The sequence below is a fragment of the Monomorium pharaonis genome, chromosome 1, assembly GCF_013373865.1.
Source record: "Monomorium pharaonis isolate MP-MQ-018 chromosome 1, ASM1337386v2, whole genome shotgun sequence".
NCBI classification, from domain to species: Eukaryota; Metazoa; Arthropoda; class Insecta; order Hymenoptera; family Formicidae; genus Monomorium; species Monomorium pharaonis.
In genome coordinates, this window is record NC_050467.1 from 10,564,486 (window position 1) to 10,590,368 (window position 25,883).

Below are 25,883 nucleotides of genomic sequence, written 5' to 3' on the forward strand. Positions count from 1 at the left end.
GTCATACTGCCTACACAAAGGAAGGCATTTGGTTAAGCCAGCTCTGATAGTCGCTCCCGATGGTTATATCCTGGATATCCACGGTCCTTATTTCTCTGATGCGAGGAACAATGATGCCGCAATGCTAGAGAGAGAGTTTCAAAATGATGCGGGTGCTTTACGAGAATGGTTGGGAGAAAACGCTATCATTATAGTTGATCGTGGATACAGAAATGTTTTGCCTCTTCTACAAAATCTGAGAATAAAAACTCATATGCCACCGTTACTTCAAGAAGGTCAAACTCAACTCAGTACAGAAGATGCGAACGATTCCAGATTGATAACTAAAAGTCGATGGATGGCTGGAAGCTCGTAATGGGCACATAAAAATGATTTTTAAATTCTTCAAGGAAATCATACCGTACCATCACGTAATATACCTTCGTGAGTATTATTTGATAGTCAGAGCACTTATTAATAGATATCGTGAGCATATTACAATGGAAGATGCTACAGCTGATTTAGCGAGGGAAATGCGTCAGAGAGCACGCACTGCTAATAATCTACAAAATAAAGTTCTTTAAGAAAATCTAGCAAGACGTATTGCTATCTGGAATACACTCGATCACAATTTAGTTTTAGATTTTCCACCCCTTACATTAAATTATCTGAGAGATTTAACTATGGGTATATACCAAATAGAACTCGCTCCTTCTTATATACAGGACAAACTTTTGAGAGATAATAGCGAAATATTACAGGTAAATGTACATCAACAAGAAGTTGGTTTTGTTTGCCTTAGAGTCTATTCAAGATTTCGCAACGCGACACAATATCAACTGTGGATACAGTTTACAGAACGATGCCGACAACATGATAATAACGAGCCTATACTCGGTTATTACTGTACATGTAAGACAGGAGCTAGGACTCTCGGGACATGCGCAAATATAGCAAGTGTGTTATGGTTCTTGGGATATGCGCGTCATCAACCAAATGTTAAATACCCAAGCACTGGCCTCCTTGATAACATCGCGGATGCTGGTGAGAGAAATGTTGACAATTGAAATAGATACGTATTGATATATGTAGGAGAGTTGATACCGGATCTTACCTTAACCGGTCGGGTCCACACCAGATCTTGCCTTAACCGGTCGGGTCCACACCAGATCTTGCCTTAACTGGTCGGGTCCACACCGGATCTTGCCTTAACTGGTTGGGTTTTCATCGGATCTTACCTTAACCGGTCGGGTCCACACCGGATCTTACCTTGACCGGTCGGGTCCACACCAGATCTTGCCTTAACTGGTCGGGTCCACACCGGATCTTGCCTTAACTGGTCGGATCCACACCGGATCTTGCCTTAACTGGTCGGGTCCACACCGGATCTTGCCTTGACCGGTCGGGTCCACACCGGATCTTGCTTTAACTGGTCGGATCCACACCGGATCTTGTCTTAACTGGTCGGGTCCACACCGGATCTTGCCTTAACTAGTTGGGTCCACACCGGATCTAGCCTTAACCAATCAGGTCCACACTCGATCTTGCTTTAATTGGTCGGGTCGGTTATGAAATAGTTAGTATCATATCTCAATATATTCCTAATCACAGAATCTAATTCTGCGATAAATCCAGGTTTTCATTATAAAAACTTGGCTCGGCCCTTACTGGGCCCTACCGGACCCTAGTTAGACTTTATAGCCAAGATTGGGCAAGACTATCAGATAGTCCTCTCCAAGTTCGAGAAGTTTTGTCCCATTAGTTATCAGAGATCCCCTCGAATTTGAGACATTTTAACGATAAAAACGTGTATATCGACGTGTATCTCGACTATTTATATTCCGTCGATTTCCATACCCCATAACTCTTTTCCATGACTTCCAGGAGGTTTGGGCCCATAAGGATTTTTGATCGGGGGGTCATAAGCTAAAAAATCCCAAAGTTTAAAGAAATTTGACCGGGGCCCAGATTTTCAATGTTTGTGTGCGTGGTCCTTTATAAATTTAAGTTTTATTATATTATTTTCTAAGTGTGCAGAATGGATGTAGTCAAAGTTAGATTGCTAGCTAAAGAAAACAAATCAAAGTGCAGTGGCAGAGCTGCAAGTAATAAAATCGATTGGAAATACTTTTACATAGTTAAATTTCTTCGACCCACCGTAAAATACAGACCGTAAGTTTTTTTAATTATTATGCATACACGCGGACAAAAATGCCTAGCCATATGAAGTTAGCTGCATTCTGATTTCAATAGAATACGTTACATGCACTACAGAAATCTTGAAATGCAGCTAATTTTATATGGACAGGTACTCTTGTCCGAGTGTGTGTCCGTGTACATACAATACTGAGAAAAGATGCAAATTTGCATATTTCTTTTTTTACAAATAAAGATAAAAATAAATTATAAATGCGGGGGGTATTTGTAAGGTCGGAGGGTATGACGTCACGCGGATCGGGGGGTCTCGCGGTGCGGGAATTGCTGACGCAGATTTTTGGGTCCGCGACCTGAGAGCGGAGAGGGGAAATCGGGGTTCGCGCCGGCCGCCGCAGTGCTCGCGCTCTCCCTCTATTGCGAATTTCTCTCTCTCTCTCTCTCTCTCTCTCTCTTTTTCTCTCTCTCGCCTGTACGCGATACCTTCAACCGTACAGTCTTATCATTCCGGCTTTTTCTCTTTCATCCGTTGCACTCACTCTTTTATACGCAGTCACATACACGCGTTCCCACCCATCTTATCTATGTACCTCCTACTAAGTAGGACCTACTCAATTCTGCACACGCCATTATACCGCAAAGGAATAAGGAAAAGAGAAAATAAGTTAGAATAATTATTTATAATTTTTTTTTATTTATTTATTTTGTAACGCGTCGTATATCTATTGAACCGTTATCAAGACACATCATACAAATAAAAAACTGTTATCAAACTGCTTCATACAGCTGCCGAATTACGGTCGAACCGCTATCAAACCACATCATACAGCTATCGAACCACTGTTGAACCGTTATCAAACCGTATCATACAGCTATCGATCCATTATTAAACTGCTATTGAACCACTATCAAACTGCATCATACAGCTATCAAACTGCATCATACAGCTATTGAACTGTATTGTATAGCTATCGAATCGCTATTGAACTACTATTAAACTATATTAAACATCTACAGGGAAAGGGTAGAAATAAATATTTCTATTGCGTTTATATATCTTTTATTTTGAAAAAAAGAATCTTTAGCATCGCCATTTCCTTTTTGATTCCGCAGACATTAATCGATACATTGTTAAGACTCTCAAATTTTTCAATATCCTTTAGTGTAATAGGAAACTCAATGTCGTCATAATAGTAGCTCGATAGCGATTCAATAGCTATACAATGCAGTTCGATAGCTGTATGATGCAGTTTAATAACGGTTTGATAGCTGTAGGATGCAGTTCGATAACTGTATGATGCAGTTTGATAGTGATTCAATAGCGGTTCAATAGTGGTTCGATAGCTGTATGATGTGGTTCGATAGTGGTTCGACCGTGATTCGGCAGTTGTATGAAGCAATTTGATAACGTTCTTTATTTGTATGATGCGGTTTGATAACAGTTCAATAAATATACCACGCGTTACGAAATGAATAAATGAAAAAAAATTATAAATAATTCTAACTCATTTTCTCTCTTCCTTATTCCTTTGCGGTATAATGGCGTGTGCAGAATTAAGTAGGAGGTATATAGATAAGATGGGTGAAAACGCATGTATGTGACTGCATATGAAAGAGTGAGTGCAACGGATAAAAGAGAAAGAGTCGGAATAATAAGACTGTACAATTGGAGATATCGCGTACGGGCTAGACAAACAGACAGACAGACAAAGCGTTTATTATCGTTGTAGGGCAGGCCCTCTAAGAACGTTAAGAGAGAATACAGTGAAGAGCGCAAGAGTGATAATACAATACTAGATACATTAAAGAATAGAATATGAAAGTTTAAAAATTAAGAGTACAAGCGCAGAAAGGATTGAAATATACTTAATTACAAGTGCCGAAAAAATCCTATGTACAAAACTAAATTGAGAATAATACAGATTTTTGAATATTACAGAATTAAAGGAAAATATGTGAAATTGTTTTAGCGTACACGCATTAATAACAAAGTGATAGACGATATATAAAAATAAAATTAAAAATAAAAATTGGGATAAGAATTGATGGATGATGAAATTGCATAACAAGTGTGCATGACATTTCGTGTCCCGACTGTCCAGCGATAGTATGAGTGAGAGGGTTCGCGGGCAGTAAGTGTGCTCCGATTACGCTGATTGACCGGAAGATTGAGCGAACTAGAGCCGGACCGACGCGCCATCCCCCCGCAGATGACTGAAGAGCCCCCGCCGAAACGAAGACAATGAATCTGACGTCCTGATGGCGATCGGGAGAGAGTTCCAGGAAGAGGAAGCAACGTAGCAGGATTGCTGATAGGTGGAAGTTCTGCATTGGGGGATGGTAAGATCGTATGGTGAGATCCGGGAAGTGGAACGGGGGGCGATGCAGGGACGAAAGTTGCACGCAAGGTAAGAAGGACAGCCTGATCGAAGGACAGAGAAAAGTAGACAACCGGCGAGATAGGCTCTCCTGTCATCCGCGGTCAGCCATCCCAAGGTCCAATAGTGGTGAGAGATATGTTCATCTCTCCGCAGGTTGAGGATGAAATGAACGCAGGCGTTCATTAATCGCCTCAGTTTAAGCCGCTGCTGACCGGTCAGGTCAGAGAGCATGGCTGAGCAATAGTCGAATAACGGGAAGATTAGCGATGTCACAAGTTGCGTGCGCATTGATGTTGTGAGGCAGTTTTGGTGGTATTTCAATCGCCATAAAGCTCCGGTTACTTTGTTTGACGTCTCTCTGACCTGCTCGGCCCAGCTGAGATTGCTGGAAATCTGTACACCTAGATTGGTCGCATGGTCGACGAAATTTATTGGAGTCCCGTTGATGCTCAAACTGAGGCGACCGTCCCCGCGCATGGACTTCACGTACCGAGTGCTACCCATAAGAAGCGCCTTGGTTTTATTAGCGTTGAGAGTGAGACCATTGCGAGCCAACCAGCCCTCCAGCGAGGCGATGTCACTTCTGACGCGACTAAGAGCGAGATCAAGGTCACGAGGGAGGAAGTGCATGTACATTTGCAGATCATCTGCATATAGTAGGTGATGACAGTGGGAGATGATATGTTGAATGTCGTCGATAAAGATGGCAAAGAGAAGTGGGCCGAGGACGGAGCCCTGGGGGACGCCCGCTAGGACGGGGGCCCATGAAGAGGGCCCGTCGACAGCTCGCACCCGTTGGTATCTGCCGGTGAGATAGGATTCGAACTGTTCAGTGTAAGGCTGAATTGGACAAACGGAAGTTGGCTAACTTATTTAAGAGGAGGTTGTGGTGAACGGAATCAAAGGCCTTGGAAAAATCAAATAAGATGAGGAGGGTGACCATCCTCTTGTCCACCGCCAGCCTGACATCGTCGACGAGCTTAATCAGCGCGGTCTGGGTACTATTACCCCGTCGGAAGCCGGTCTGAAAGAAATCTAGCGGGCAATGAAGAGATAGATGGGATGAGAGTTGGTCATGGATTATGCGCTCAAGGACCTTGGAAAGGAAGCAAAAGAGGAAGATGGGGCGGAAGTCGGAGAGGGCTGAGGGATTTTTAATTTTTGGGAGAGGGAAAACGTGTGAATATTTCCAGGAGGAAGGGAAAATTGAGGTGTTCAGGGATGAGTTGAAGAGGTCTAGGATTACGGGGAAGGTTACAGGAAGGCTGTCCAGGAGTAGCCGACGGTTGATATCGTCAGGGCCGACAGTGTTAAAATGACGTTTTATGAGAGCGTTCCGCAGGTTATCAGGAGTGATGCGTTTGAAATAGAAAGTGGAGGGGTCTGAAAGAGTGGAGAGGGTACAGAAGGAGTGAGACAGGAAGGGACGGGAGAATGTGGAATGGTGCAAGAAGGGAGATGTGCCGTGGAGAAGTAGACATTGAGGTCGTCAGGAGAGAAGTCAGGTGATGAGGGGGTAGATTTAGGTTTGGCAAGGCCCAAGGAACGCAGCTCTGTCCAGAGCCGTGAGGGGGAGGAGCGGGTGCTGAGGCGTGAAGAAATATAATTGTTTTTGATGGAGGTGATAAGGAGGCTAACCTCGTTCCGCAGGGAAACATAAGCTGCGCGGTTGACGGGCGATGGGTGTTGTAGGAGAACTCTCCGCGAGGCCTCTCTCCTACGTATCAGCGTCCTGATGGATGAGTCGAGCCATGGGGCTGGAGGACGCCTCACCGTGAGGGAGCGCAGAGGTGCGTAGCGATTCCTGGTATCAAGGAAGTAACCGGACAGTAATCGTACTTTCTCATCGAGGAAGGAGGAACAGAAGATGGCGGTCAAGCGCCGCCAGGGAACTGAGGAAGGAATCAAGGTCGAAATGGGAGTAGTCGTGGACGGAGATGAGCCGGGGAGGCATGCGAGGGATTTGTAGATTCAAGGTGACCTCGATGAAATCGTGAGAGGAGAGGAAAGGCAAGGGTTGCTGGGAATAGGATATGACGAGGGCGCGATCACTGACCAGACAGTGATCAATGCGAGAATGAGAGGAAGCAGTGCGATGGGTACTGGAAAATGGGATAATGTAGAGGTGACTGCTGGAACAGTAATCAAGGAATGCTTCAGTGTCGTATGAGCCTCGATTAAGGTCAATATTGAAATCACCAACGACGACGGCCGCGGCAAAGGAGAGATGAAGTCGCTCAAAGTCAGCCTGAAAAAGAGTGAGGAAGCCCACCTTGGGAGGCCAATAGACCACGCCCAGAAGGAAAGGCCGGCAGCCGTCCGCAGTCACGGAGAGAAGCAGGTATTCCGGTCGAGAATTATAATGGTTGGGCGACGCGGCGAGAATACGAATCCTGAGCCCGCGACGCAAGTAAATGCCAATCTCGCCTCCCCTTTTCCCCCTCCCGGTCAAGTCTGACAAGACGGTAGTCTTGCAGGTCGACGAAGGAGTCAGGAACGTGTGGCTTCAGCCATGTCTCTGACATTGCAATAATGTCATAGTTATTTAATGAGGAAAAGTCGGAGAACTCTACAAAGTGGGGGAGGAGAGACTGACAGTTGACATGACAGAGGCGAAGGGGGCCGATGTGGGCGAGACGCGCCGCGTGGGGGTCGCGTCTTTCCTTCGGAAGGGCTGCTTGGGGATGGCTCCGGCGCCCGCGGCGCGCTTGGGGTGTCCGGCAGGGGGTGAAGATCGCGGTTCCGCAGCGGGCAAGGACACAGGCTGCGAGCCCACGCGCACCTGCCCCGCGCCCGGAGGACAGGGAGGCCCCGCACCATCCCGGGCGGATGGTGCAGGCCGGTTCGTCGAGCCGGACGAAGCAGGCACAAGAGGAACAGGTGTCGAACGAGAAACGTCCCCGATAACCTCGGCGAGATGAGCCATGTGACGCAGCCTGATGGGCACGGCAGCATTCCGAGGCCTTACGAAGACCGAGCCATTGCGAATCCAAGTGTGGTGAAGTCGACCCTCCTCCACCGCTCGCCTCGCCTCCCGAAGAACGCTCCTCGTCAGAGCCGTCAGCCTCTCATTGACCTCCACGCTGGACCCGGCGAGAGACTCGGAGATCGCCGCTCCCTCGAGATTCCCCTTGATATGCTTACCGTCGATCCAACGATTCCGAACCTCATTTGAAGAGAGCCTGACAACCAGGGGACGGGGACGATTGCCCCTGGCGGGAATCCGATAACAGGCGATGATATCGCCCGGCACGACGGCCACAGACAGAGCCGATCCGATTCCGGAAGCGACAGCGCGGGAGTCCTCGTCCGCGAGTTCCTTTACTCCGAAGAGAATCAGTTCCGTGTTGAGTTTGTCCCGCTCCAAGGCATCCAACCGTGACTCGAGGTCCGCACGCGAGCCTCCACAGCGTTCCGGGCAAGGTCGGGCCTCCAGGGCCACCACCCGATCGAACAGGCCACCCTGCTGCTCCGCGAGACGCGACGTCGAAGCCGAGAGGGAGTCAGTTCGTATAGAGAGGGACTTGAATTTGGCTGTGAGAGTACCTAGCGAGGACGCGAACCGCTGCACGTTTGTCTCGAGTGAGGACAATTGTGCCCTCACAGCAGTTAGATCCTTCAGCTTGGTCTCAATGTTTGTTACCTTGCCGAGAAGCGAGGCAATGAGATCCCGCAGCGAGCCCGACTCAGCGCTGGAGGCCTCCGAAACCGGAGACCTGACGGCGCCGGCATTAGGGTGAGCGACAGCAGTTCGCGGGAAGAGCCTACTGTTTTTACAGAGGAGACAACGAAGGTCGTCGTCTCCTCTGTAAAAACGTCGATGTCCGGTGGGTCTCCTCCGTCCGTCGAAACCCGGCAGCATTCCTTGTGAAAGACGTGCTTCGAATCGCGCTCGCAGCAGAGCGCATCCGCAGCTGCCATAAAGCGCTTACCGCGCAAGATAGCGTCATTTTTCCACGCGTCGATATCTGTCAGAACAGCTGACACACCGAGAGGGGGCCCGGCGGCGTCGACAGCCGAATCCCGACGGAGACGGCTGATTTCTGGAGTGGGGAGCACGAACGTCTCCAACGATGTTGACGAGTCGATGATCCCGAGCACGATCACGCAGCGCGGGCGTGAGACACCAGCAGATACGTTTCGAGAAACCTCAATGATGAATCCGATGTGACCGGGTCCGAAATGAGTAAAAAAAAGGCTTTAAAAGCCAAGTAGCGGTACTCACAGATGTGGGACCAGGTCGAACAATAGAGCCTTCGACAAATTATCTGGAAAAGAGAGTCCCGAGGGGCAGAAAACAGCAGAAAAAAGCCGAGAAATACGGAGCAGCAATAAACACGTCCAACTATACTCACATGCGCTGAGAGAGAGGCTAGAGAGAGAGAGAGAGAAATTCGCAATAGAGGGAAAGCGCGAGCACCGCGGCGATGGCTGCTGCGGCGGCGGCGGGCGCGAACCCCGATTTCTCTGCTCCCAAGTCGCGGACCCGAAAATCTGCGTCAGCAATTCCCGCACCACGAGACCCCCCAATCCGCGTGACCTCATACCCCCCGCGTCTACAAATACCCCCCGCACACCCGCTTCTGCCTCGAAGCACCCGAGTTAGAACCGCTCTATATCTAACTACTAATGATTGTTCTAAATATAAGCATTTTTTTACATAAATTTATTTTTAGTTTGTATTTGGAAGAGATGTGCACAGTATAAAACGGACACCATCAATTAGATTATTTAGTTACCCAGATAACCAAGCATGATTAATCATTTCAAGTAAACTAATGCACTGCATGAGTTGCCAAATAATTGTCGTCATCATACTAGGTATGCAATCGTATTGAGTAACATGAGTGATTATACAACGATTCAATTGATAAAATTTTAAGAGCAAGCGGTCAGCAATATTAGTACGATAGGTTGTCAGCAATGTGATGGCAACATGACGACAACTGATGACTTGTCGTTGCGTCAACAGCGGTCAACAGCATTTTGATGGCAACGTGACGACAACGAAAAAAAGATAATGTTTTCCTTCGCGTGTCGCATAGGGTAGATGTAGGTATTACTGCGGATTTCATAAAAACAATATATAATTAATTAAAGAACAGAATCTATATTAAAAAATATATTAATATTTTTTAAATATTACAGTTTATAAGTAGATAGACATTTACACATCTGTATTAAGACTAAATTGTTTATCACAGTTTGAATCTCACTGAAATTGGAAACTTCAGAAATTTTGTAGAATGACCTTCCTTTATGTAGTTTAGAAACGGCAATATTTTTGCTTGTACTTATAATGCATTAAATGTAACTTTATTATTTGATAGAGTAACATTCATTTTTCATTAATATTTAGACAGACTTATATTTAAAAATTATTTTTGATACTTATTTTATACCGCAGTATTATACACCATTTAACAAGCTTATGTACGTTTACTGTTTCTACAAGGGGCCGATCTAACTTAAATATATACTGCGATCACAGCATGACAGGAATCCACATTCATTTTTATCCGCAGTAATACCAGCGCAGTAATCAAATAACCCAATTGGGGAAGTAATTGCCCCCCGGGAAAGTAATTGCCACACAGTAATATACATATATATCCGCAGTAATTAACTCTAAAAATTGTTTTTATATTTTTTTTCTTTTAAATATAAATTAAGTTATTACATAAACTTTAATATATTTTTTAATTTAATTATGTTTAAACTTTTAACTTAAAAAAAGTTGGTGTAATTTCTATTAATTTATATGCTTTTTCATTATTACAAACGCCATGTGTATTGTAAATCCGTAGTAATACTCACATCTACCTTATTTGTCCTCAATCGTTGAAGTTTTATTATTGATTTTTGTTGTTAACAAAGTTGAAACAATGTGTAAGTATTAAATGTTTATAAAAATTTGCCAAAAACGAAGCAGCATATTGCATGAAAATAATCACAATATTTTTTATTGTCTATACATTTGCAAATTACAAAAATACGTAAAAAAAATTACACACACAATTATGTACCTATATTATTTTTTACTATTAAATCTAGAAAATTACATAAATAATTATTTATTGTATTTATTTTATTATTCTTACAAATTATTATGTTTGCTGAATTAAATTAAAAAAATAAAAAATACATTAAAATCATATTTTCAATTACAAATAATGAGCAAAAAATTTAGATTATATTTCTTTAGTGATAATAACGTGAAATAAACCGTTCAATAGAAATTATAATACAAAGTATATATTATAAATACAAAAATATTACGAATTTCTATTTAAAAATACTTATGTATACATAATTATTATATTTATTATTATATATGTCTAATATTTAGAAATATATATATTTGTGAAATTTTGTTAATTTTATTATTATTGTCATTTATCTATTAATATCTTTTGTTCAACAGTTAATTGATCATTTTATAACTAATAATATAAAATATCTACGTTATTTGTAATAAATTATACATTAAAAAAATTTGTAACGAACCTCCCGTCCGCCGGCATCACCGACCGCGTGCGGTCCGGCCGAACACCCGCCGGACCGCACAAACGGACACCGGCCCGTCCTAATCGCCTGCAATAAAAAGCGTTGAGACGAGGCATCGTCTCCGCTCCGCGTATTTCCCCGCGCTCGCAAGCTCCACGGGAGGGGAGCGAGTGCGGGGAAACCCGAGGATCCACGAGGATCCCCGATCCTCCACCCGAGCGGGTATAAAAAGCCGCTCCGGTGGAGGCTGCGATACTTCTCGCTCCGACCGTACGCTGGATTCCGATCCCGACCAGAGTACGCTCCTGAGAAGCGATCAGTAATTAGGGTAGAGTGTCCTCTGCCTTAACCGAGAGCTCTCGGTACCGCTCGCATTCTAACTCCTAGTTCGTCTCCGTAGCAGAGGGTAGAGCGTACTCCGCTTTCGCCGAGAGTTCTCGGCTACGGACTTTCCTTAGTCGCCCGATCACCCGGCTCAAATACAACGGGATTGGAGAGTTCTTCGTCTCCCTCGAGAGATCTCGAGATCGACCGGCGTTTCCTCGATCACCAGACGCAAGTCGAAAGATCACCGCGCAACACAACACCCCGCGCTTCACGCCGCGTACCGCGCACCTCCGATCTCGAGGCTCCGGCGATTACCGCCCGCCTCCCCGCGCCACGAAACGCCGCTTCACGCGCCAGGGCATTGCCCGCCGGCCCGTCGCCGTACACCGCGATCACCACCGAGCTAGCCACGCGCTCGACAGCGAACAGCTGTTTCGTCCCGCGACACACAAAGATACACAGACACACGTACACACACATCGCATCTGTAAATAATCATTCCGCCGAACGACTCACGATACACACACCGACACACTGACACCATTGTAAATAATTTGTACATATCCAAGATCTCATAAAATATATATATTCTTTTATTCCGAAAAAGCCGAGACTATTGTCTCGGGGCCCTTCCTACACCCGATCCCGGCAAGTTAGTCCGCGTAGGAAATACGGTCCGTTACAAATTTTTTTGTATTATAATTTAAGTTCCCCCTAATACTTTAATTAACTTAATACTTAACAAAAATCCGTTAAATTGTAGCGCAATTTATATATAAAACAATTCATTATAAAAACTTTTATTTTTTGTCGAATACATTAATAAAATGATACAATTAACCCTTCGAGGTCACACTGGGTGTTACCACCCATCGCTTCAACACATTATATCTTTCCGATTTAAGAAAAAATGATACTAGTAACGCCATTTAATGGTAATTCAAGATTTTATCTATGCTCTTGTACTATACTGTAACTGAAAGTCGCGTTGATTTGTTTTTGGCAATCGTCCAAAGACAAGGTAGGGTGGCCATGTGTGACCTCCGTGTAAGTTTTTTGTGTTTTTTGTGGTCTAAAAAGTGTAAAAGTATGATATAATACAGATTCTTATGCCTAGAATTTTTTAAAAATCTTTATGTTAATTTATTCTTCGAAAATATGCATAATGGTTCTATAATTTACGGCAGCGACCATATAAGATATTTTACAAAATGATGGACGTAATGATTTCAACGAGGTTAATTCGGATGTCGAGGAAAATCATATTTAAAGAATCATATTCAAGCGATTCAGAGCAATCTGTGAACGAAATGGACAGTGATCTTGAAAATGTAACGTTAGATTAACGCATTCTAACATTGCGTGCACGCGGTAGACCGCAATCTATTTTGCGAGGAAAAAATTTGCGTGGCATACAAAATAGTGACGCTCAAGTAAATACTATCGTAACATGACTTGTCTATGAAAATACCTGTTTTTCAGTATACTAAAATACTCCATGTTCAGTATGCAAATAAATACTCTTTTTGAAAAAATGATCAAAGACATATTTTTTTCCTTGAAGTACAAGACTTGAACAATAAAAGTCTAAATTTTTTAGCTAAAAATATTGAAAATTAAAAACATTATGATTTATTATGTAAAAACTCTCTTTTTTCTAATGTTGGAAGATTCAAATATTTTTTTAGGTACTAACGGTTTTAGATTTTTGCTTAAATAAATCAGAATACATTTTCCAAACATTCAAGTTTATCCATAAAATTTTTTGTTACTATCTTTGATAATTTCATACATACAGCACTTTAAAAATGACGATGGGTGGTAACCACCCAGTGTGACCTCGACGTTAGAAAAAAGAAGTGTGACCTCGAAGGGTTAATAAAATATCTGAATATAATCAAAATTATATAAAATTATACATAATCATATATTTTTATTTCATAATTATACATAATGATACATTTATATAAAATTGCACATAATCATTTTCAGGATAGTAAAAATGCATATTAATAATATTATAATAATTATGCAATAATGATATATATAAATTTGTATTATTTTTGTATTTATAATGTATTTTGCATTAATTTTTTTAACGGTTTATTTAACGTTACCGTTAAAAATATAAAATCCGAATTTATTTGCTAATAAATTGTAATAAAAAAAATAATTTTATTGTATATTTTATTTTTTAATTTAATTCCGCAAATTATAATAATTAGTAAAAAATAGTACAATAAATAACACAGGCACACAAAAAAAAGTGGTTGGTCCGGCGGACTAGACTAGTCAATCCTTATGTATTTCGACCCACTGAATCCGAATCTAAGGTCAGAATTGCAAAGTTAGCTCGCATTTTCTAACCACAAAAAAATTCTTTTTTAATTACACAGGCACACAAAAAAAAAGTGGTTGGTCCGGCGGACTAGACTAGTCAATCCTTATGTATTTCGATCCGCTGAATCCAAATCTAAGATCAGAATTGCAAAGTTAGCTCGCAGTTTCTAACCTCAAAAAAAATTTTTTTTTAAATATTGGTCCGGTGGGCCAGATTAGTCAATCCTTATGTATTTTAACCCGCTGAATCCGAATCCAAGGTCAGAATTGCAAAGTTAGCTCGCATTTCCTAACCTAAAAAAAATTTTTTTGAGGTTAAGAAAAAATGAGCTAATTCAGTAATTCTGACTTTGGATTTGGATTCAGCGGGTCAAAATACATAAGGATAGACTAGTCTAGTCCGCCGGACCAACATTTAAAAAAAAATTTTTTTTGAGGTTAGGAAAAAATGAGCCAATTCAGCAATTCTGACCTTGGATTTGGATTCAGCGGGTCAAAATATATAAGAATAAACTAGTCTGGTTTGCCGGATCAACATTAAAAAAAAAAATTTTTTTTTAAGGTTAGGAAATGCAAGCTAACTTTGCAATTCTGACCTTGGATTCGGATTCAGCGGGTCAAAATACATAAGAATTGACTAGTCTGGCCCACCGGACCAATATTTAAAAAAAAATTTTTTTAAGGTTAGAAAATGCAAGCTAACTTTGCAATTCTAACTTTAGATTCGGATTCAACGGGTCGAAATACATAAGGATTGACTAGTCTAGTCCGCCGGACCAACCACTTTTTTTTTGTGTGTGACTGTGTAATTAACGCGTTTTCAATATTTCAAATATTTCTTCTAAGGAAAAGTGACGCGGAACCGCCAACCACTCTCAAACTGTTTAGCCCTTTTTTTGTACAAGGTGGGAATGCATTTACGCATACCCTCGCCGCCGATGTCTCACGGACGAGGGTTATGTGGGACTCACGGGTTTGTGAGTGGGAGGCTAGTCCTTCCCACTCACGTACAATTTTCGTACTACCTACTAAACCCACCTTGGATGGCCAGGACAGCGCGAAATGGGAGGCCCCCCAGGAATCGCTTTTCAGCATTACTGTCGAAGGGCCCCACGCGCAGGCGCGCTTAATTGGCTACGCGCCTCTCACCGAAGGTAAGGGACAGGTGTTGGGAGTCCCATCCCCCGGTCGGCCCGTTTGACTGTTGGGCCCGTACGGCCTGTCGATCGTCGGGGCAGAAGAGAGGCCATCGTGTCTCCCCTGCCACCACCGCTCTCTCTCCTTCTCTACGATAGCGGTGGGGAGAGGCATGGGGAGGGGGTCGCTGTTGATGCAGTGACCCATCGGGTTATCACGTCGGGAGAATGGCGAGCGGGAGCGGACATCGCCCCGAATGACCACCATCCCCCCGACGGTCCGCGTAACAATCCCCGGAAGACGGGGGAAACTGGAGGGGGGGGGGCTCCGTGCCGTTTTAACACGGCCGGGCCTCCAGCGGGCGGTTGTGTCCGTGGCCCATGGGGGGGAAACCGTATCAATCGGCCGATCCCAATCGTCCCCCCGGGCCAGACTCCTCGCCATCATCGTTGCGCGCGCGAGGCGCGCTCGATCGTCCCCGGTTATTCAGGGGACCCCCCCGGCCTTTCCACGCCGCGCGTCGTCTGCCCGTTCGGGGCCGCGACGGCGGCGGCCGGGTCGGCAGAGGCAAGAGGGCTCGGTCGCGGTCCCCGTCCGCAGGATTGGGGGGACGGCTGTGACGTCGACGGGGAGACAAATCCCCCGCGCCCACTGCTCCAATATCCGGAGGGGGTGACCCGCGGGGGCCCTCGTTTCCTCTCCTGATTATCTCGGCCTCCTCCTTCCGCGACATAACGGTCTCGCAAAAAGAGAAGGCCGCCTCCCAAGTGGACTCGTCTCTCAGCATCGCCTTCACGAGCGTGCCGAAGGACAAGTTCTTGCCGGGCCTCAGTCTCGCCCGTAAGACACCGCGCTCTCGCTGCTACGCCGGGCATATCGCCAGCGTGTGGAGTGCGGTGTCCCCCTTCTCGCCCGTACCCACCGTGCAATGGTGACAACGAGTCGTGTCCTCCTTCCGGATTCGGCACAGGAACCCCCCGAAACATCCATGTCCGGTGAAGAACTGCGCCATCCGGAAGAACACCCTGCCTCAGCCTCGGTCCAGCCAATCCGCCAGCACTGGGTCCAGGGTCCCGACGGTTCATTGACCCGCGCAACTCGGACTACTAAGGCGCGCGCGCTACTCCTCTATCAAGGATTGCCGGGCTCGGAGCCTCAGCGCGCGACGGACCCGTCACGATCCCGCCCATCTCCCGGATCCGCCGCGTCCTCTTTATTCATGTGAGTATGAGTTTGAACGTGTCGATCTGTTGCTCCGGTTTTTTTTATATTTTTCTGCCGCTTTTGTGCCCTGCGGGGCTCTTTTTTCTTGCAGATTCTTTTGTCAAGGGCCTATCAGCTTGACTCGGCATTATTGCTGTGAGTACTGACTCCATATCCTTCGCATTTCTGCATTTTTCTGGAACCTGGCTATATTGTTTGTCATTGAACTTTCTCAATCTCGCCTGCTTACGGTGGCTGTGTTGCGCTTCTGCGCGGCCGCCGCACGCGGCCTATGCGTGGGATAGGCTTCTGGCTGGGAATTCTCGGATCGGTTGATGGCGGAAGGGATGGACTCTGACTTATCAGCTGGTGCTGCTCGGAGAAGCGAGGATGATGAGTGCGTTTTGGATAATCGCGGACGTTCAAAGATTATTAATGCTAAACATGTTAAAGGTAAGACTGAGAGTCCCCCAGTTAAAGGCATCAGTATTTCTAGAATAAATGAGCTTAAGGTTTCTGCCACACATTGTGATGTACTTGTAAAGTCTCTACTCACGGTGAAGGAGTCGGTTGATAGGAGGGCGCAAATTGAGGCTGCTTTTAGAGCATGCAAGGAGGCTTTTAATGAGGTGTCCACAGTGTTAGTCAATTTACTCGAGGATAAATTAACTTTTCGGGACAACATAAAGAAAGATGTTAAACAGGCTGTTAATGAAGCTATTGGCAAGAGATTGGCCCATCGGAGAGACGAGCCTGAAGTACCTGATCTCACAAGACTCGCGACGAAGCAAGGAACCTACGCGGCTGTGACTGGCAAGAGCATATCTCATAGTCGATTTCCGGGTTGTTCCTCGGAAGAGGTTTTAGGGTCGACGAATTTCTTTGTCGTTCCATCAGGAGGAAAAACGGGCAATTTCAAATTATCGCGTGAGACAAAAGAGGCGCTGTTTCGAGCTCTTAATGTGGGTCCACACCTTGCTTTAAGTGATGAAAGCTTTAAGCCGTAATCCGTATGCTTTAAGTTGCAAGATACAACCTTAAAGACAATAGTCCACAATATCTATACGTCTAATTCCATAACGCATAACGCATAATGCATAATGTTTACTTTCTCGTAGAAAAGTGTGTGCTTTCCTTAACCTTATTTACATTACGAAGAGATAATGCCGCAAATAATAAAATACAATAAATGAAAACGTTTATTTATCCTTGCGTGTGTTGAAAATATATTTATGCTTGAACTCTATTTATATTTAAAGCGACTAAAAAAATTCGGTAGTCGGCGTTGGTGGGTGCACCCTTTAATTCTGGAGCGTGGGCAATTGGGAGCGTATGAGACTGTTTTTTTAAGATACAAACATACAGATCATGAAAAGTTTTTCCGATTTACGCGACTAACAGTTGAACAATTTGAAGAACTTTTAACAATCATCACAGATGATATTCAAAAACGTAATTATAGAGAGTTTTTAACTCTAGAATTTCGTTTAGCTATCACACTTAGGTATGTTGTATTCCATTTGCGACTACTTTTTTGTATTTTGTTTTTTATTTTGTTATTATATAAATTGTATATTGGTTTTTAGTTACTTAGTATCTGGCATTAGTATTGTTAGTTTATCAAATTATTGGAAGATAGGCAAATCTACTGCATACGAGGTGATTCGAGAGATATGTGAAGCTATATGGAAGTGTTTAAAGGATACTCATTTAGCACCACCTTCTACGATAGAATGGAAACGCATAGCAGATGGATACTGGTCAAGATGGAATTTACCAAACTGTTGTGGAGCTTTAGATGGGAAGCACATCAGATTATAATGTCCACCAAAATGTGGCTCCCAATTCTTCAATTATAAACAATATTTTAGCTTTGTATTGATGGCACTCTGTGACAGCAAATATTGCTTTACATGGATAGAAGTAGGAAACTATGGTACGTTGTAATATAGTAGAAAAATGACCTTTTTTTCATAATTTGATTGTTTCTTATTAATAATTAACTTCAACAATTTTTTAGGATTTCTTCCAGACAGCAGTATTTTCAGTTCCTCTGCATTAGGTATAGCCATGGAGGAAGGATCTCTTAATTTCCCAGATCCAGAACGGTTGCCTGGTAGTAATGTGTTTGTTCCCTACTTTCTTGTTGGCGATGAAGCATTCCCATTACGCACCGACTTAATAAGACCATACCCAAGAAGAAATCTCCTAGGCGAGGCACATCGAATATTTAATTACAGGCAATCTCGTGCAAGACTCACAATCGAGAATGCTTTTGAAATTTTAACATCAAGGTATTTCCTTTAACATAATAGTATTGACAATGAACTATTATATAAAGACAATTAAGTAACTTAATCATATTTATTTTTATTTTAATTCTAATAGGTGGCGAGTTTTATGCACCACTTTTTTTGGCTCACCATCCTCATAACAGTGAAAGCATTATTCTTGCTACAGTGTGTCTTCATAACTTTGTTATAAAAAGAGAAGAACACCAGCAAGGATTCAAACAATATTGCCCACCTTCATATGTGGATCATGAAGATGATAATTATAATATAGTACCTGGTGAATGGCGGAGAGATCCTTTTTGTAACTACCTCCAGAATATTGGTCGATTAGGAACAAACAGAGGTGCAGTAGTTGCAATTCATCAGAGACACAATCGCAGAATATTCTTTGAGTGAGGAAGGGTGCCTTGGCAGTGGCAAACTGTTTACAGAGGTTTTGATGTAAATATGCCTTAGTTTATATTTTATTTAGATTAAATAATGTTTTATCATTATTATATTATAATAATTTATAAAAAAATATATATATAGTTTATTTATAATGTATATTATAATTATTACATTATAATATAATATAATAATTAGCATTTTTTTTCTAAAACAATTTCAATATCTTTATTAAATATAATTTTTTTTTAATTTGTGTAATAAACTTTGTATAATAAAACATTGGAAAAAACATGGAACTATACATCACAATACTTGTAAACATACTATTTTTATACTATTATTGCTATATCTATATACTAAAATAAAAATCACAGTATATGTCAACATAAAGATTACTAATCATAACAGATATTAATTTTTATTACGAATTAACATTTTTAGTAGAAACAATTTTGTTTATTAACAAAATAAATACTATACTTTTGCATAATATAATGAAAAATTTTAAAAATTAGAAAAATTAATTAATCTTTTGAAATTTTAGTTAAGGTTCTTTAAAATAATACCCTTAAAAGATTAATAATATTAATTATTATTAAAATAAAAATTATTTCATAATTAATATTTACTGTAGAAACAATTCTGTTTACTCTAAAAAGAAAGTTGTATAACAATTAAAAATAAAAACAAATAGTTCTTTGGATTGACATCTTTAAAAAGAAATCACACTTTGGTAGAAAATCAGAAAGTAAAAAAGCAGAAGCCAATCAGAATTCTCGCTGAGAATAAGCTTATTAAGGAAAGTAGTAAAATTATAATAAGTTACTAGCAGTGCGAGTTCTGATTAGCTGCTACTTTTTTATAAAGATATAAAACTTCAAGAATATTATTAATATTCTTGCTAAAATAAAATTATGACATAATTAACATTTATTATAGGAACGATTATGTTCACTAAAAAACTAAAAATGTATTCTTGTATAACATAATTAAAAAACAAATTTATAAAAAACATTGACTTTTGATTTTATAATCAAGGTTCTTTGGAATGGAAACGTATTCATCGATGACTATATGTTTACACGTCACTTTTAATTGGATTTTATAATATTCGTAGTTCTAAGACTGGCTAATCATAGCCATTCCTCTGAAACTCTGAAGAATGGAACGGTTATGATTGGCCACTACCTTACAACTGCAGCAACTATTATTAAACCCGATTAAGAGTGACGTGTAAATATAGTTGATAGTACAAGTTTACCTATTTTTGATATTTGCTGATAACATTCATAATAGCCATAAAACATTCCATTTCCATTTCAGCTGAAACCTTTTCAAATGCTGTTTCTATAGCAACAACAAAAGGGTGCATATTCTTTTCTTTTTTTACTTCATTTAGAGTATCCTGTGTGAAACATGTCGCCATAGATTGGATGGCAGACGAAAACTTTGCAATCAGCAATTTTAGATTATTCTCTTTATTCTTCTTCTGTTGAGAAAATGTATCCAATGACGGGACAGCAGTTTTTATTTCTTGGACGGAAATCCAGCATTTTTTTCATCACTTTTATATAATTGTTTTTTCTTATCACCATCATTGTTTGTCACGTCAATAAGAACATAGTCCAAATCATCCGGTACAATTTTTACAGGCGAGGAACTGCATGTGTTTCTTTCTGCATCGTACTCCGTTGATATTTCGTCACTCACTGAATCGAGTGAAGATGGTGATGGTGATATCAGAAAATTTGGAGAGTTTGAAGATGACCCGCTTGATGGTGTTGACGATCCAGAATTATTTGAGATAGTCATGGAACCTTGAGTTCTGCCAAAAAAATTTTTAAAATTAAAATTAGGGCATACTTTAATATGTAGAGAAAATTGTAAGTTATACAAGTACTGAGTAAATGATGTTATGTTCAACAACAACAATTTTTTAAGTTATATATTATATACAATGGAAAAGAAATCTTTTCCAACGTATTCTTTTTTTTCTGCATTCTACACAGTATATCTTTTATGACTTACACTCAGTAAAATAAAGAATCTTTTTGTACCATATGAGAATTATAAGAATTTTATTTACCTTCTATGTTCAATGTGAAGTATGAGAAAGGACATGGCTGGCATTAAATCCCAAGTGGTCATTTTCGCTCCACCTCCAGAACCACTAGGCGGTTTACGTTTGGTCTCCCGCAACTTTCTTCCCAACTGGTTTCGAAGTTGGTTCCATCTATTTTCTGCTTCTTCTCCTGAAATCAATAATTTTTCAATATGTTAAAGGTTATAGTGAACCTGACATTATACCATGGATATGTAAAACATCTAACTTAACCCTAACCTAAATTTAATTACATATTTAAGACATAGATAGTCAATAATTTATATATAGAAAAATAGAAATATAGAAAATACGTGCCAGAAGTTGCACTACAACATGTACTAATGACTTTCCATGCATCCTTTTTTATTTCAACATTTTTGAAATCTTTATGCTTTTTATTGTATAAATATGGATTGCTCTTCACAAGAGCGGCCAAGGCTTCGTCATTAATATGTACAATGTCTTCAGAAACATTTTTGTTTATACCATCGCTCCATTTTTTCCACAAATTGTGAAACGTCGCATCAAAACACTTTCCGCTCGTGATGATGTATTGAGCTCTATGCTTTTAACTTTAGCGTTAAAAAATTGATTTGACCATTTCCTTTCCGCCCTACGTAATTCGACTTAAAACATTGTTACGCCCGGACCTAACGTCACTTACGTACTGCGCCTTAGGGCTTACAACATATTAAAGCAAGGTTGTAGACCCACACTTAGGCCGGCAGACTGCGGGCTTAAAGTCAGCAAGATAACTCCTGGACCAAACAACGGCATAAGAATTGAAGCTATTAAACCGGACTTGAATAAAATTAAGGTCAATCCTGGCCTTATCAAAGCAGGATTAAAAGTAGTGGAATATATCAAAATCAACCCGAGACTTATTGTTCACGGTGTGCCGGCGGAGATGACGAAGGAAGACATTGTCAAGGAGTTTGTTGCACAAAATCTGGGTGGAATTGATGCAGGTTCTGGGGTAAAATTTGTTTATAAGTTTCCCCCCAAGCCCGACAGGAGATGGGTCAGTTGTGTTCTTGAGGTTCCCCCCGAGGTTCGCATAGTGTTATACAAAGTTGGCCGCATCTATTTGAGATACTTGGCGTGCACTTTCGCTGATCATGTCAGGATTTTGCAGTGCTACAGATGCTTGACTTTCGGTCACATTGCGAATGATTGTAAAGGAGTTCCTGCATGCGGACATTGTGCGGAGGGTCACGAGACGAGAAACTGCACGGCTAAAGCATCCAAGCCTAAATGCTTAAATTGTCTACGCTCGAGAAATGATTCAACGGACGATATAAACCACTCTGCTACTGATGTAAACAAGTGCCCTATTTGAGCGAGAAAAATCAAGGACAAACTCTCTTTTATAAACCATGGCGAAGTTTGAATATCTCAGGATCTGTCACGTAAATTGCCAGTCGTTGGTTGCACACTTGGACGAATTTCAGGACTTTTTCAAAAGAGGTGCCTTTCAAATTATCTGCATGTCGGAAACATGGCTACGACCGGAAGTGTCGGATGCGATGGTTGACCTGAGAGGTTATTCTCTTTCCAGGGTCGACAGGGTCGGGAGGCACGGAGGTGGTGTAGCTTTTTATATTTCAAACAATTTTAGAGTGTCTGTCATTGCCAAATCGGAGAGCAGATACTGTAGCAAACCTGAATTTATTATCGCGAAGATCTCTCTAGATAGCACATCAAAACTTCTGTTTGCTGTTGTCTATAGACCACCTAACATCTTCAAGAATTCAAGAATCTCTTTCTAGATTTTCAGACCAGCTACCGCCATTCTATTATAATGGGCGATTTTTATGCGGACATGACAGCGGCCTCATATGACAGCGCGCAGTTGAGAAATTTTATCGTGTCTTCCAACCTATATCTTGTCCCTTTTCAGACAACGCATCATTTAAGGCATTCCGTTACGTGGCTTGATCTGTGTATCATTGATGACCAGGCTAAATTAATTGAGTTAGGACAAGAGGCAGTCGAGTTTTTATCTGCGCATGATCTAATATACATTAAATATAAGATAACTTTTCAGAGACGAGCGAGGAGACAGATCATCTGCAGAGATTACAGGCAGTTTCCAGAGTCGGAGTTCCTTGCTGATTTGGCGGAATTTAATTGGTCTCAGTTATTTATAATTAACAATTTAGATCAAAAGGTGGAAATATTGAACAGAGCACTGCTTGAGACGTACGATAAACATGCATTAATCAAAAGGATTACTGCAGAAAATCTGCCTGCCCCATGGATCACCAGTGACCTGAGAGACGCAATGAAGAAGAGAAATAAAGCAAGACGGTTATGGCGCAGGAGATAAATAGATAGATAAATAATGCATTTATTGCCGTTCTAGGGTAGAACTCTCTAAGAACGTGATTAGGCATAGTACATTGGTAAGAGATTCGGAAATGTCATAACAGAACAAGATTATAAACTAGTACAGTACGCTATGACAAACAATCTAATAATTAAAGTGTGTAGTAACGAGAGCGAAAAAAGAAAATGTATTACGAGGTACAAAAGTCGCGGGGGAGGGGCGGCAACACGAGTAACGCCGAGAATGTGCCAGTTTTTGGTAATCTGTAGAGTGACGAGCAAAAGAGCCGGTTACGCAAGACATAATGAAATGATTGGCGCATAACAATAATATAGCGTGAGAATTGTGGTTGACAAAATGTAATACGAAGATGGCGCGTAACAAAATATAAACGTATGATGATAATTAATAGATTGTAAGGTGACATGCAGACGAAATGATAGCGCGGAGCATGTTGAAGCGTGATTGGCGCATAGCTATAGGAATGAGAGAAGCGGACATATTGGTACACGGGTAACGCATAATAAAGATACACTAGCAAAACTGTCGACGCAGGGACGAGGCGTCGTGCCCAGGAGTTGGGCGCGACGGACTGAAGTTGGAATGAAGGTGAGGGCGCAACAGCTACCCCCGAGACAGGGCGGACAACCCGTGCCGCCGCAGATGACTGAAGAGCTCACGCCGGAAGGAAGTAGAATCGGAAGCTCTGATGTGGACGGAAAGCAAATTCCAAAGGGAGCTTGCGGTATAAAGGAAAGACTTTTGGAAAGTGGAGGTTCAGCAGAATGGAATGGCAAGGTCATGTGGAGAGGCGCGCGAGGTGGTATGGCCAGGAGTGTAGTGGTGAAAGTTACATGAAAGGTAGGGAGGACGGCCGGAATGGAAAATGTTGTAGAGAAGACTTCCTAAGATGTAAGCCCTTCTGCCATCGGCAGGCAGCCACCCCAGGGCACTGTAGTAGCAGGACACATGATCGTCCCTGCGCAGACCGAAAATGAAACGCACGCACGCATTCATTACTCGCTGAAGTTTGAGTCGCTGTTGTCCCGTCAAGTCGGTGAGAACCGCAGAGCAGTAGTCAAACAAGGAGAAGATCAGAGGACACCAGTCGCGTGCGTAGAGCGGTGGAGAGGCAACCTCGATGGTGTTTCAATCTCCACAAGGCACCATTGACCCTGCTGAAAATGGTGCTAACCTGCTCCGACCAATTTAGGGCATTGGAGATGCGTACGCCCAGATTTGACGCATGTTCGATAAATTCAATTGGTGCGCCGCTAAGGTGAAGATTTAACGCAGGGTTGGCGCGGATGGAATTGACGAATCGAGCGCTGCCCAGCATGAGCGCCTTGGTTTTGGAGGGGTTTAACACCAGGCCATTGCTGAGCGACCAGCGCTCGATGGCCGCTATGTCCTCTCTGACCTTGCCCATGGCGATCTCAAGGTCACAAGGAGGAAAGTGGATGTAAATTTGGAGATCGTCAGCATAGAGATAGTGACAGTGAGTTATGGAGTGGCGGAGGTCGTTGACAAAGATGTTGAATAATAGCGGGCCGAGCACCGATCCCTGAGGGACGCCCGCGGGGACCGATGCACAGTGGGGCGAACGCATCATTTTTGGGACATTTGCTTATAATTTCCATATTTTTCAATGGAATGGCTTAAAATTTGACGTAAATGATGTACGATTAGTGTATTTTTAGTATATGAAATCAAAATCAATATATAATATTTTTTTAAACAAAAAACGAAAATTGAAATCAATTTAATTTTTAATTACGGCCTTGAGTTAATAAGATACATATGAGTGAGACCAAAATTTGATTAAATTTGCATTAAATGTTGTTTCTGATATAATAAATGGATGAGAAAAAACGAATGTAAACTGCGCGGGCAGTTTGCGTGAGCAGGAGATTGTAAAAATTCAAAAAATTATTATTAGATCCGCTACAGACCGACCACAGTAAGGCAAAGCATTGAGATTATGAAACATTGAACTATCTTCGTTGTCCATTTTAGATTTTTAAGAATATTTTATTCACATCTTGAATACACATATAGAATAATAACATGTTTGTTATATTTAAAGTGTTTTTTTCTTTATATTTCTAAATTCCTAAATTATAAGAACGAAAATGTAAAGTCATTTTTTATTTCCTATTTAGCATTATTTAGAATTAAGATGAGACATAATATCTGTGTTTTTTTATAAAGTATAGTATAATATATTTAAAAAATTTTATATTTTAATTATTTATTATAATAGACATGACAGTCATGCGCGCTAGTTAGCTTTTTATTTTTTTTTTAAATTAGATAAATAACCTTGACACATATCGCAAAAGAGTCGCAAAAAGAATGACAAATTTTGAAGTTTTCGAGAGGATTTTCGATACATTCGAGTATCGATTTAACATACCTTTTTTTAAGCAAGGATTTTATTAATTATAATATATGTATGTAAATGCTCTTGTAAATACCTTAAACCAAGAATCTTGTACCAGAAAGGAAAAATTACCTAATAAAAGTAAATTTTTGTTACTGTGTGTATATGTGCGTTCGTGTGTGTGTGTGCGTGTGCGTGTGTGTGCGTGTGTGTGTAGCATGTTGTAAGTTGCATAATTTTTTTGAAAACAAATATGCATTTTTTTTATACTAATTGATTTTTCTCATTATCCAGTGCATAAAAGCATTAAGGTACAGTTATCAAAATTCAATAGTTTACGAGGTATTTTATATTT

General features: G+C 41.5%; 1 long non-coding RNA gene across 1 annotated transcript; it reads left to right on the plus strand.

The window, feature by feature from the left end:
• Nucleotides 1–17,430: 17,430 nt before the first annotated feature.
• LOC105839345 lies at nucleotides 17,431–20,773 on the plus strand. Its single transcript, XR_003625495.2, has 3 exons — nucleotides 17,431–17,964; nucleotides 18,049–18,322; nucleotides 18,417–20,773. It is a non-coding gene; the product is annotated as a protein ANTAGONIST OF LIKE HETEROCHROMATIN PROTEIN 1 (long non-coding RNA).
• The last annotated feature ends 5,110 nt before the right edge of the window (nucleotides 20,774–25,883 follow it).